Source organism: Mytilus edulis, chromosome 9, assembly GCF_963676685.1.
Source record: "Mytilus edulis chromosome 9, xbMytEdul2.2, whole genome shotgun sequence".
NCBI lineage: Eukaryota > Metazoa > Mollusca > Bivalvia > Mytilida > Mytilidae > Mytilus > Mytilus edulis.
The window spans coordinates 75,154,146-75,166,671 of NC_092352.1; the positions used below are offsets into that span (position 1 = coordinate 75,154,146).

Sequence of the window (12,526 nt, forward strand, 5' to 3'; positions counted from 1 at the left end):
TTCTCAGTCATACTGCTATCGGGGTCCGGGTCATTGTCGTTACTACCAACTGTGCTCTTCGCCTTCGAATTCCCAGAACTATCATCACTCGGAAATGCCACTGTTGACTCCTTTATGAATTGCTTGCGTTTTAAAGGGTCAAAAAAATCATTATCAATATAAAGCTTGTCCTTGAGCAACACTGCCTTGACATTTTGACTTTGGGCTTCCTTTAAAATTGGAATTAACCCTTTCCGTTTAACAAGAATATCTATGTATATGTATATAATTTTAAAGGAAGCCCAAAGTCAAAATGTTAACCCTTTCCGTTTAACATATACATAGATATTCTTGTTAAACGGAAAGGGTTAATTCCAATTTTAAAGAAAGCCCAAAGTCAAAATGTCAAGGCATATATACATATACATAGATATTCTTGTTAAACGGAAAGGGTTAATTCCAATTTTAAATGAAGCCCAAAGTCAAAATGTCAAGGCAGTGTTGCTCAAGGACAAGCTTTTAAATTATATTGATAATGATGTTTTCGACCCTTTAAAACACAAGCAATTCATACAGGAGTCAACAGTGGCATTTCCGAGTGATGATAGTTTTGGGAATTCGAAGGCGAAGAGCACAGTTGGTAGTAACGACAATGACCCGGTCCCGATAGCAGTATGACTGAGAAGGAAAGATATATTTCTAATATCGTAGCTTTTTGACCTAGATTAATTAAACAGAAATACACTAAACTATATAACAACCTATGATTCAGTAAGATCAATATATTGCAAAGATAGTTGTAGAGTTTGATGAAAATCTAAGTTGATTTGAAAAAGTTATTGAAAAAATTACAGTGTACTATCTCTATTTTGTTCGAACTGCAAATTCTAGCTTTTTTTACCTAGATTGATACAATTCTTAAATTTAACAGCAGTACAACAAAAACAAAATGACCAGGGAATCAGTAAGCTTAATATATATCTATGCATAGTTGGATGAAAATCCAAGTTGATTTGAAAACGTTATTAAAAAACAAACAAAAAATAACGTGTACTATCTCTATTTTGTTCGAACTGCAAATTCTATCTTTTTTTACATAGATTAATTTAATTCTTGAACTTGACAGCAATACAACAAACAAAATGATCTGAGATTCAGTAAGCTTAATATATATATATATAAGATAGCTACATAGTTTGATGAAAATCCAAGTTGATTTGAAAAAGTTTTAAAAAAAATTAAAGTGTACTATCTCTATGTTGTCCGAATTGCAAATCCTAGCTTTTTTTTACCAAGATTACTTTAATTCTTAAATTTTACAGCAATACAACAACAAAAAAGAAAAAGTTATAAAAAAAATTAAAGATGCCTATCTGAATTTATTTAATAATTTTTTTGTTTACCTTTTGTAAAATTAAATTCTTTCCTTTCACAGCAATACATCAAACTACCTAATTAGCTTGAATTTTGTAAGATCAATATCTAATTTAGTTAGATGGGCTGATTTACACCAGTCAAAACTAAATTTGAAGGTCAAGACTAGTTGAGACAGGTCGAGACTAATTGAGACTGAGTCAAGACTAGTCGAAACAGGTCGAGACTAGTCAAGACAAGTCGAGCCTTGGTCAAGACCATTTCAGACTACACAAAGATCATCAAGTGCTGAATAAGACTAATTAAGTAAAGTCGAGACCTAGTCGAGTACACTTAAGTACAGTTAAGTACAGTCGAGACAATGTCGAGACTGGTCGAGTAAAATGTGTGCTCAATTTTACTGGTCGAGCACAAAAACTGGTCAATTCAGACTCTGAGCAGTTTGTAGTGTATGTTAACAACAAGCCGTATAAAACAGATAATTATTTTGATAAACCTTGGTTCAACACACGATGCAAGGAACTTTATCGATGTTATATCGATTATCTACATGTTTTCAATCGTTCAAAATCAATTGTAAACCATACAAACTTAACTTGTGCAAAGAGGGAATATAAAGTTATGGAACGTCCACTTAAGCAAGAATACCTACGTATAGAGGGTAATGCAATGGACTTTTTGAAATATAGTAACCCAAAACTGTTTTATCCTAAATTTAGGAAAAGGACCGAAAAGAAAAATAATGTACCGTTACAATCTTTCTTTGAACACTTTAAAAAAATTGGTCTTCTGTTAATACAGACAATACATGTGACGAAGATTTTTTTAATAACACTGATGGCGATTGTGTATATCCTGAAGTTGACGAAGTGATTACAGAGTATAAAGATGTGTTTATGCCCACATTAGTCAAGGTTTTCAATGGTATTTTACAGTCCGGTATATTTCCTACTAGCTGGGCCATTGCTATACTTGTGCCTATTTCCAAGAAAGGATACGAAGACGATCCAAATAACTATAGAGGTATAAGTCTTGTAAGTAATTTCGCAAAATTATTTACTTCCGTATTAAATCAACGTTGATGGACTGGTCCGATTCTTTCGATGTCATTAGTGTCGCCCAGTTCGGCTTTCGCCCAGGTTTTGGAACTGTAGATGCAGTGTTTGCCCTAATTTCTGTAATTTTTAAGTCCCTATCAGCAAACAAACGTCTTTACTGTTGTTTTGTTGATTACACAAAAGCATTCGATACTGTTCAAAGGCTAACGCTATGGAATAAATTATCACAAATTGGTATTCAAGGTAAACTTTTAACTGTAATTATATCTATGTATACTAATGTGTCTACTTGTGTATGTGTTGATGGTTTTAATTCTGAATACTTTACAAATGAATTGGGCTTGATGCAGGGAGAGGTGTTATCTCCCATACTGTTTTCATTATATGTTAACGATTGTGAAACGGCTTTCATTAATAGTAATGCCATACCATATGAGATGGAAGAATTGAATTTATTTCTACTTACATTTGTATGTATGCTGATGATAGAATGAAATTCAAAACAGTGTAGCTGTGGCCATTTATTCACACATTAAAATCATCCATTGACTGGGACAATTTAGGTGAACGTTTGTATGTAACGACCAATGCTCACTATGTACTTTTTAAAGACATTTAAACTATGGGGTCACCAAAGGTTCTCAACACCTAAATAAAGTAATTCGAAAAATTAATCATAGATAACACGATATTTTGATTTATATCAATTATATAAATCGAAACACAAAAGTTATTCCTGATTAATTTTTCGAATTATTTTATAATTAAAAGCGTTAAGAAACCTTTGGTGACCCCACAGTTTAAATGTCTATCGTAGGTACGTCGTGAACAGTGGTCGTTACAGACAAACGTTCACGTAAATTGTCCCAGTCAATGGATGATTTTAATGTGTCAATCAATGGCCACAGCTACACTGTTTTGAATTTCATTCTATGGTTATTTTCTCAGAATCTGTTTTGGGGTTACAAAATATGCTTGGTACATTATATGAGTATACATCAAAATGGTCATTGAGTGTTAATATTGATAAAACTAAAATTGTTGTATTTAGGAAAGGTGGTAGAGTTCATGTTGATGAGAAATGGTATTATGATAATAAGGAAATTGAAGTTGTTGATAATTTTACCTACCTTGGTGTACTTTTAAATGTTAATGGCAAATATAATATGTTACAACAGAAATTGTCAGAACAAGGTAGAAAAGCAATGTTTACTTTAAGAAGAAATGTGAAAAGTATGTTTTTAAACTATGTCACTTTGTCATCACTATTTGATACTTATATAAATTCTTTATTGAGTTATGCAAGCGAAATATGGGGTGCACATAAAGCCCCGGCAATAGAGAGAGTCCACATGAACTATTGTAAAAATATATTTAGTGTTAAGTTGTTATGATATATCAAGAACTAGGTAGATTGCCTCTTATTTTCGCAAGAAAGTGTAAGATTTTCAAATATTGGTTTAAATTGCTAAATACTTCAAACTGTATATTGAAAAATTGTCATAACTACTTATATTGTGAATTAAAGAGATGTCCAAATAATAAATGTAACTGGCTGTATTTTATAAAGAATGAACTTTTTCTTACTGGTTTAGGTGATGTATGGTATAGCCAAAACCTTATCTGTGACTTGCCTGATGTATATTTTGCTGTCATAAAGCAACGTTTGTACGGAATTTTGGAAAAACGGTCAAGGGTAAAACTATTTGGCACCGACAACTTCGTTGCGAGGCCAACAAAAGCATTGGACACTGGAGCAGTTTTATTTAGATAAAAAAGAAGAGTTTAAATAATCAAGAAAAAATATACTGAATTATTCCAAATTAACGCAAGCACAGAACTCGACAATTATTTATAATTTCTCAAAATGTTTGAATGACAGAACTGATCACAATTTTTGCCCTGATTTTTTGAAAAATACATTGATTGACGCAAAAATCTGGTTTAAGCACTTCGACAACGTTTGGAGAAACCTGGGTTATCACTTATTAAGCACTTCCATTACAATTTCTACTAGAGCACTTAACATTCAACATTATTGGGTTTCGCAATGAGCACACACGTCACAGATGCATATCTTTTTTTTTCATTTGTTCCCAGAAGATTCAAAGTACATTATCATAATATGCTTGACTTGTATCTTAAGGCCAATAGCTTTTAACGCACTGAACTCAATGAATCAGATCTGCCCATAACGGATGATGCATCTATAACTGCATGGAGTTTACTTGAGGCAGTAAATATGAAAAAAATATATTATTATTGGCATCACAACCATAAACCGCTTTGTATCGCAAAACCCATGCTACAGATGGGCAAGCGGCAGTCATAATTTCTGCCCTTTATCCAGAATAATCCACTGCAGAAAATACTCATATGAATTATAACCAAATCATTCACACCTTAAAAAAGCATGAAATATTTGTTACTGAAAGCAAACAATCAATCAATTATAAACAAACCTCTTTTTCTCTATTTCATATGTTTCACTTCACTGTTTTGAATGTGGACTTTCTAAAAACCTTTCCATCTTGTTTTTTTGGAAAATAAATTAATTCTACCGAACCATTAGTTATTATCTTTGCAAGATATTGTGGTTTTTTTTTCTCACTTTTTGTCATATACACCTCAATGATATTATTCTTCTACAAATTGCCTGAAAGTGAACAGTCAGGCAATTTGTGGAATTTTGTTTCAAAATATCAGTCATTTTACAAAATGACTAGCTTTTTTAGTCATTTTGTATTATACCTGTCAAGGTTAGGCATTTTATAAATTGCCTGAAAATTCAGTCATTTTACAAAATGCCTAAATTTAGAAAATGCCTCTAACATATATAAATATATTCCACCCCCGGCGCCGAGGAGGAAGTTACGAATCAAATCTACTCTAACATCGTTATGTTGATTTTCTGGGCACTTTATATATACATATACATATATAAAGCGTCTGACTAGACATGTTACGAAAAGGTATATTCGTGACGCTGAGGTTGACAAATTTCACTTTAAATGGGGGGACTGTGTCACAACACCAAAGAGATTACCTGTGTATACATTGGATTTTATTTTAAAACTGCATTGATCCTTTCGATGGCAATTCCGTATGGAACGAATATTCAATAACATTTATACGATAAGAAATATAAGAAATAGATATTAATAATTTCCATTATATTTTTTAAGAAACTATAATAATACTGCAAAAAATGGGGGACGTTCATGTTAATGCAGTAGATGTCCGGGGCACCGGAGACACGGGGTACCTACGTGTGTGAATTCTTTGGCGAGCCCTTAATATATCTTGCAAATAATCTTAAGTATTATAATCTGTTGTATACCTACTCGTGAATATATATGTAACGATCATTTTTATATAGTTTTAAAAAAAAACAGTCTATGTATTTTGATCCAGTTGTTTTCCACCTAAATTTTTATCTGACGGGGTCTGTTTTAAAACAACTAAAACACGATTTCAACTTGAGGCATGTTGCACTATATAGTTTTAGAAAATTTTCGCCCGGTCATATAGCTTCGAAGTCATGTGTTTTCTTTCTTTATTTCCTTCCAACTTTGTCTCCATTTCAAAAGTGACAGCTCATTTTGTATTTTCTGTATAATAGTTTGTGATTGATTGATTGTTAGTTGCTTAACGTTCAGTGGCAAATATTTCATGTATGTTCAGAACGAGAAGAGGTTTGTGTAAAATAGACTCGCTACTCATCGGTTGAACAACCCTGCAGAGTTTCAAAAGCATTGCATAATGACTTAATAGATATAGGAAGATGTGGTGTGAGCGCCAATGAGACAACTCTCCATTTAAATAACAATTTAAATAAGTAAACCATTATAGGTCAATGTACGGCCTTCAACACGGAGACTTGGCTCGCACCGAACAACAAGCTATAAAGGGCCCCCAAATGACTAGTGTTAAACTATTAAGTTTGCATTTACATCTTAAAACCACCTTATGCAGATATTTTGTATTTCATTAATTCCTGAAACATTTGTGGAAAATCGCTAACCGTTTCATAAGAAAATGAGAATATGAAAAAAGTGACACCGATGACCGATGGGTCTTTCCTGCTAGGAGTTTCTCTAAAACAAATATGTTTTTGTTTTTTTTTATATTAAATCTGTTGGATGGGTACCTATCACTACCCTACGGAGGTACCAGGTGGTTGTTTGCAGGGTGATGGAGGGGACTAGGATTAAATTTGAAAAAGGCAGGACGGGAGTTTTGAGTTGAGAAAAGGCAGAGTGAGTAACTTAGCCAAAACAAATCCTAAAATGTAACGTGCTTACTATGTATAATATATGATTATCAATCTAGAATTGAATGATGTTGTATAACCATCAGTCCCCCTTTTTCTAGACCTCCCACTCCTACGCGCGTACACCTTTTATGTCTTATGCCAGAGTTTAGCCAGCAATGATATCACAAAAACAATTGTCGTATAAGATGTTACATACACGTATAATGATGTTCTAGATAAATGTTATTTGAATTAACCAAGACGTACAGGATTTAAATTTTACCTGTTTAAATCCTGTACGTCTTGTTTTGACACCGTCCCCAAATTTAAAGTCTAATTTGTCAACCTCAGCGTCGAGAATATACCTTTTCGTAACATGTCTAATAAAAGTCAACGATTTTCCCCACGAGGGCGCTGGATCGTTACGAGTAACTATACATGTACACAATAAATAAATTATATAAACGCCTAAAAAAGTGTACACAACACCAAAAACCAAAAAAAGGTAACTATGAAATAAATTTGTTGAATATACCTATTTAAATTGCTTACTTTTTGAGGGCTGTCAAAGTACCAAGCCACGTTCAACTAGTTAACCTTAGTCAAAACTTATTATTATATTTTAACGGCCGTTTGTTTTCGATGTTTAAATAGGCAGACTCTGTTGTAACTACTCTACTCTGTCAATTTGAAATATTTATAAATTTAGATCGTTCAGGTCTGTTCTGGAACTAATTCACCATTTATTCTTCATGTGATCATCATTTTATATTGTTAACGTTTCATCGCGTACATCGCTTTATGTGCGCCAGTTTTAGGAGTTTTATACAGGACAGTGTAGGAATCCGCGTTACTTTCCCCTCTCTTCTAATGACGTAAACTGCTCAGCGAGTCGTGTGCACAACTGCAAAGAACATTCAGCGGACACGTTGTCCAAAAGAACAATTCGTGGCTAACCACAGCGTGAGTTACCTTTAAAACATTACAAATTATGTCTTTACATTAGCGATGAACTGTTTTAATATATTTCCCTATGTTATAAAGAAACTATGAACATTTTACCGTTCAAACTGTTCGTATCTGCGATTACACGATTTAATTCAAGACAGAACCCGACGTGTGCAAGAATATTCATCTATTCATAATTATAAAGAACTTTAACAGCTTTATATATCTACGAACTGTTTATCCGTATTTTTAATGGACTTTAATTATCATTGAACACATTGTAAAATTGTATTTATATTTGTATTTTCAGTTTTTCACCATTTGGATTGGTAGTGAAATAAAAGTCAGCTCCTGATTGTTTTATCTTTACTTAAACCCAGTCGTCTTGGTTACACTCACTGGTCAGGCCAGTACAGTGAAAAAGCTACAACTTGCCTGTTGTTTTTCTTGGACAACGAACGCCACTCCACGACAGTCAGCAAACCAACAACGTTGAACAAACATTGCTGATTTACATCATGGATCCCAGTCACGCGGAACAGCAAGAAGAGGTTTAACCCCCAGAGGGAAATGTCCCAGATCTAGAACTTCTACAAAATCCGTCTAAAACAACAAATTTAGATGAAAGCGTCGAGACTAGGCGAGTGCGTGAACTTACCGAAAGGGGACAGGGAGCCTTTATATACACATGGAAAAAAGTATTGCAACACCTTGATTTTTTAAAACTTGAAAAATCAGCCTCTTTTTTTGGATGAAATATAATAAAATATGTGTATAATATTATTGAAACATAGTTTATGATAACATTGGCATTGAAACGAACAAAAAATGATTTATATAACCACAATTTTAATACCAAAATGGAGTGTTTTTTGTGCAAAAAAATGCATTTTACAACTTTTACTGTAGTCGAACTTTACAATGTCAGACATTTCAAAATTAATCCTTAGATGACTGTTCATATCATGGTTGATCGTTATACACCGAAGAATTAGTACTTTGTGCGCAGCCACCATTCAAACGGATAACCGGATAATTTGTTGCTAAGGTAGCAGCAACCATTTCTGATGACGGACATTGTTTATTTCATGATGTGTTTGAACTGGGGTGTCCTTTGGCGCACTTTCCGCCCAATAGTGTCCAAAATATGCTCGATATGGTTGAAATCCGGGCTACGATCGTGCCAAGGAAGATGAACCGAATTCCATTTGAACATTGGATCTTCCTCCACGATGCTAATTTCCAACTTTGGCGAGCTCTGCACTACATTGGATACGGAAAACTGTGTGTCTGTTCGTTAGCAAAGGTCTCCGAAATGGTCTTATCGCACGATAACCAGTAGCGATGAGTCGATCTCGAACAGTTCTTGTTAAAAGGCTCCTGTATGGCCACCACTCTCTTTTTAGGATTGTCTTGTATGCAATGGGTTTCCTTCTGACCAACCTTCATTATGCTTGATTTTCCTTAGCAAATGGTATAGGGGGTCTTCATTATCTCGGAATGTCTTTAACAGCATTTATTGTCTGATTTATTCTCAAAACGACTTATAGAGAAATGGTGATGACCAAAAATACGTGCAGTTTTTACAGCGACATCCCTGCTTCCCTTATGCTGATAATCTACCATCTTGCTGCAGTTAAGAGTTGTCCATGACCCATTATAAGATGTCAATCACATAACTTTAAAAATTTGGTTATTTAAAGGGTTGAAAACAATGAGGATAAAAACAACTGTTTTGCTGTTTACGGGTACAGTAGCTGCATGTGCAGATAAAAAATTATCGAGTCGATATTTTTTTATTAAACTCAGGTGATACTTAAATAATGTTTAACTAGCTCTATTTTACCAAATTATATCCCAAAAAAATGAAAAGTGTTTTTTTAATTTCAATTTCAATTTGGTGTTGCAATACTTTTTTCCATGTGTATAGAAAAACGCGACAAGTTCTATAACGACTTAGAGGCCCTATGGTCAAACCTGGAATCTAGATTATTAGAAACGACCAAGCCTCCTAACGACCTCCAGCAATTGTTAACAGCACAAGATAAAATTGTACAAGCCTGTACTAATTATCGCAGGCTCACAGACGAGTACTTGCAATTTCTCAAAAGTACAAAAACATTAGACAGCCTTCAAGACATTTTATTGACGTAATCGTGCTTGTACCATCATAACTGTCGTTACCGTTAAAGCTTTCGAATTGTGCTGGTTCATATCGCACATTATTATTTTTATTTAAAGCATATATGTGAACTCTCTTCTGTAATAAGCCATATAACCTATGTCTGACATGTTTAACAAATCTTTAGAATAGTTCAAGCGTCTTAACTGATGTTCGGTTTGACTTTTTTATTGTATAAATTTCAAGATTGTTTGTTATAGTTTAGTCTAAGAAGACTGAAAGATGATTCATTTAACATCAGAATCTTACTGAGGAAGGATATCTGTTATCCGAAATATTTATAGATAATTACATTTATAGTTACCTTTTTTTTGTTTTTGGTGTTGTTGTGTACACTTTTTTAGGCGTTAACATATATATTTATATGTATAAGAATAAATCAGGAGTTCCCTGATCTCAGTTCTTATGCCTGTTTAAAAAAAAAGGACCCTTAGTGTTCTACTTCTTTCGTGGTGTATGGACAGAGGGTATTTAATTTTCTCATTTTCTTGCCTGCCAGGACATAAAGTCTGACACATAAATGTATTACAGGCTGTGCATAGTATTTTTTTTTCTTTTGGTATTTTTAAATTCTTTTTTTCTAACATTAAATTATGGTCGCTAAATCTAAATTTGTAATGTTACTTCTCTTTTCAAAAGACTCACAGTTTAAGTAATTTTCCATTTCTAAAATTTGCTTCAAACTAAAAATATAAATACAATACACTTTTGTATTAATTGTTTTTTAAATTTTTGTTCGAATATATTTTTGTAGACATTTAAAAGTTTTGTTAGACAGGTTTTTTTTAACAAATAAGAGGTTGGGTTTTTTTTTCTTTCCCTCACGAACGGAAACTTTCATGTTTACCTCTTTCAAAATATATAATGAACAGCTTCTTTAATTTGAAAACTCTGCATCTGAATCATTTATAAATAGATAAAATAAAATAAGACTCAATGAATCCCCTTTTATGACCCCATGTGTGACCTCAAAATATTCCGAAAGCTACTTTTGGTGTCTAAAACTAGATTTTGTTTACTCTGAGTGTCCTTTAATAATATTAAATGTGTGTGTCCCTGCTCCTGCATTATTCAGTTTATAAAGTAGGACTTTTCCCCAGACAGAATCAAAAGCCTTTATTAACTCTACAAAGCAGGCCTAGATCTCACAAACATGTTTAACCCCGCCGCATTTTTGAAAGTCAGGAGCCTCTGGCCTTTGTTAGTCTTGTATTATTTTAATTTTAGTTTCTTGTGTACAATTTGGAAATTAGTATGGCGTTCATTGTCACTGGACTAGTATATATTTGTTGAGGGGCCAGCTGAAGGACGCCTCCGGGTGCGGGAATTTCTCGCTACATTGAAGACCTGTTGGTGACCCTCTGCTGTTGTTTTTTATTTGGTCGGGTTGTTGTCTCTTTGACACATTCCCCATTTCCATTCTCAATTTCATATTCTATATTTTTTTTGCAAGTATTTGTTTATTAAAGACTTAAACACAAATATACTATCAGAGTGTTCTGTGTTTTCCTAAGGCCACATTGGGTATTATTGGTAGTATTTTCCAACAGTTTAATACATCTTTCTTTGAATACAGCATTAAACAAATTTGGTAAGCAACTTATCAGAGATATTCCCCTATAATTAGTAGGATGATCTTTTTCTCCTGATTTATGCAAAAATATTTAATATGAGTAGTTCTATATTGTTGGGTTTAATACCTGTGCTCAAAATAAGGTTAAACAGTTTAACAATACTGTTCGTAGATAAATTTTTAATAACTTTTACTATTTCATTAATAATGCATGGTATCTAGACCAGGAGCTTTTTTCTTCTTTAATATAAAAAAGAAGATGTGGTATGATTGCCAATGAGACAACTATCCACAAAAGACCAAAATGACACAGACATTAACAACTATAGGTCCCCGTACGGCCTTCAACAATGAGCAAAGCCCATACCGCATAGTCAGCTATAATAGGCCCCGATAAGACGATGTAAAACAATTCAAACGAGAAAACTAACGGCCTTATTTATGTAAAAAAATGAACGAAAAACAAATATGTAACACATAAACAAACGACAACCACTGAATTACAGATTCCTGACTTGGGACAGCCACATACATAAATAATGTGGCGGGGTTAAACATGTTAGCGGGATCCCAACCCTCCCCCTAACCTGGGACTAATACTATTTATTTCAAAGTATTTTATTGGAGCATATGTTTCTCTATTAGATGTAATGTTCTTTTCAATATTAAAAAATTGTTTTTCTATTTCCTCTTTCCATTATATATTATCAAACGTGGGTTTTCCTTGGTTCTGAATATGCTTCATAATTATTTCGTCGTCTTTTAAAACTTCCGGTACTTCATTACCAACATTTATTTTGATTTACATTCCTAAAAGAATTACCCAATAAACTAACGGTTTCTTTTCAAAAACTATGTCAACGAGTTAAAATCTTCTCTCTGTCTTGTGTTGTGTTTTTTTAAATTGATTATATAGACATGTTTTAAGTTTATTTCCAACCAAGTTTATTTCTCTTTTTGTCTCATTGACACAATTGTCTGACCATACCTGTCTATATTTTTTTCTCTTACTTTTAAATCATTTTAATATTTTACAAGTATCTCAAATATCTCAATATTTTAAAAAGTATTAGTAAAATCTTCTGTTGCACCATGAACCCCTTTTTTATTGTCCTCATACTCATTTAATGCAAAATTTTAATATCAGTTTTAATATG

General features: G+C 33.1%; 1 protein-coding gene and 1 long non-coding RNA gene across 2 annotated transcripts in view; one reads left to right on the plus strand and one right to left on the minus strand.

Moving 5' to 3' along the window:
* The window catches only part of LOC139489361 (uncharacterized), a 183,488-nt gene that overhangs the window by 123,663 nt on the left and 47,299 nt on the right, over positions 1-12,526 (minus strand). The gene's annotated exons all lie outside the window — the stretch shown is intronic.
* LOC139490436 (uncharacterized) lies at positions 7,416-7,969 on the plus strand. The gene is made up of 2 exons (XR_011656328.1): positions 7,416-7,629; positions 7,925-7,969. It is a non-coding gene; the product is annotated as an uncharacterized lncRNA (long non-coding RNA).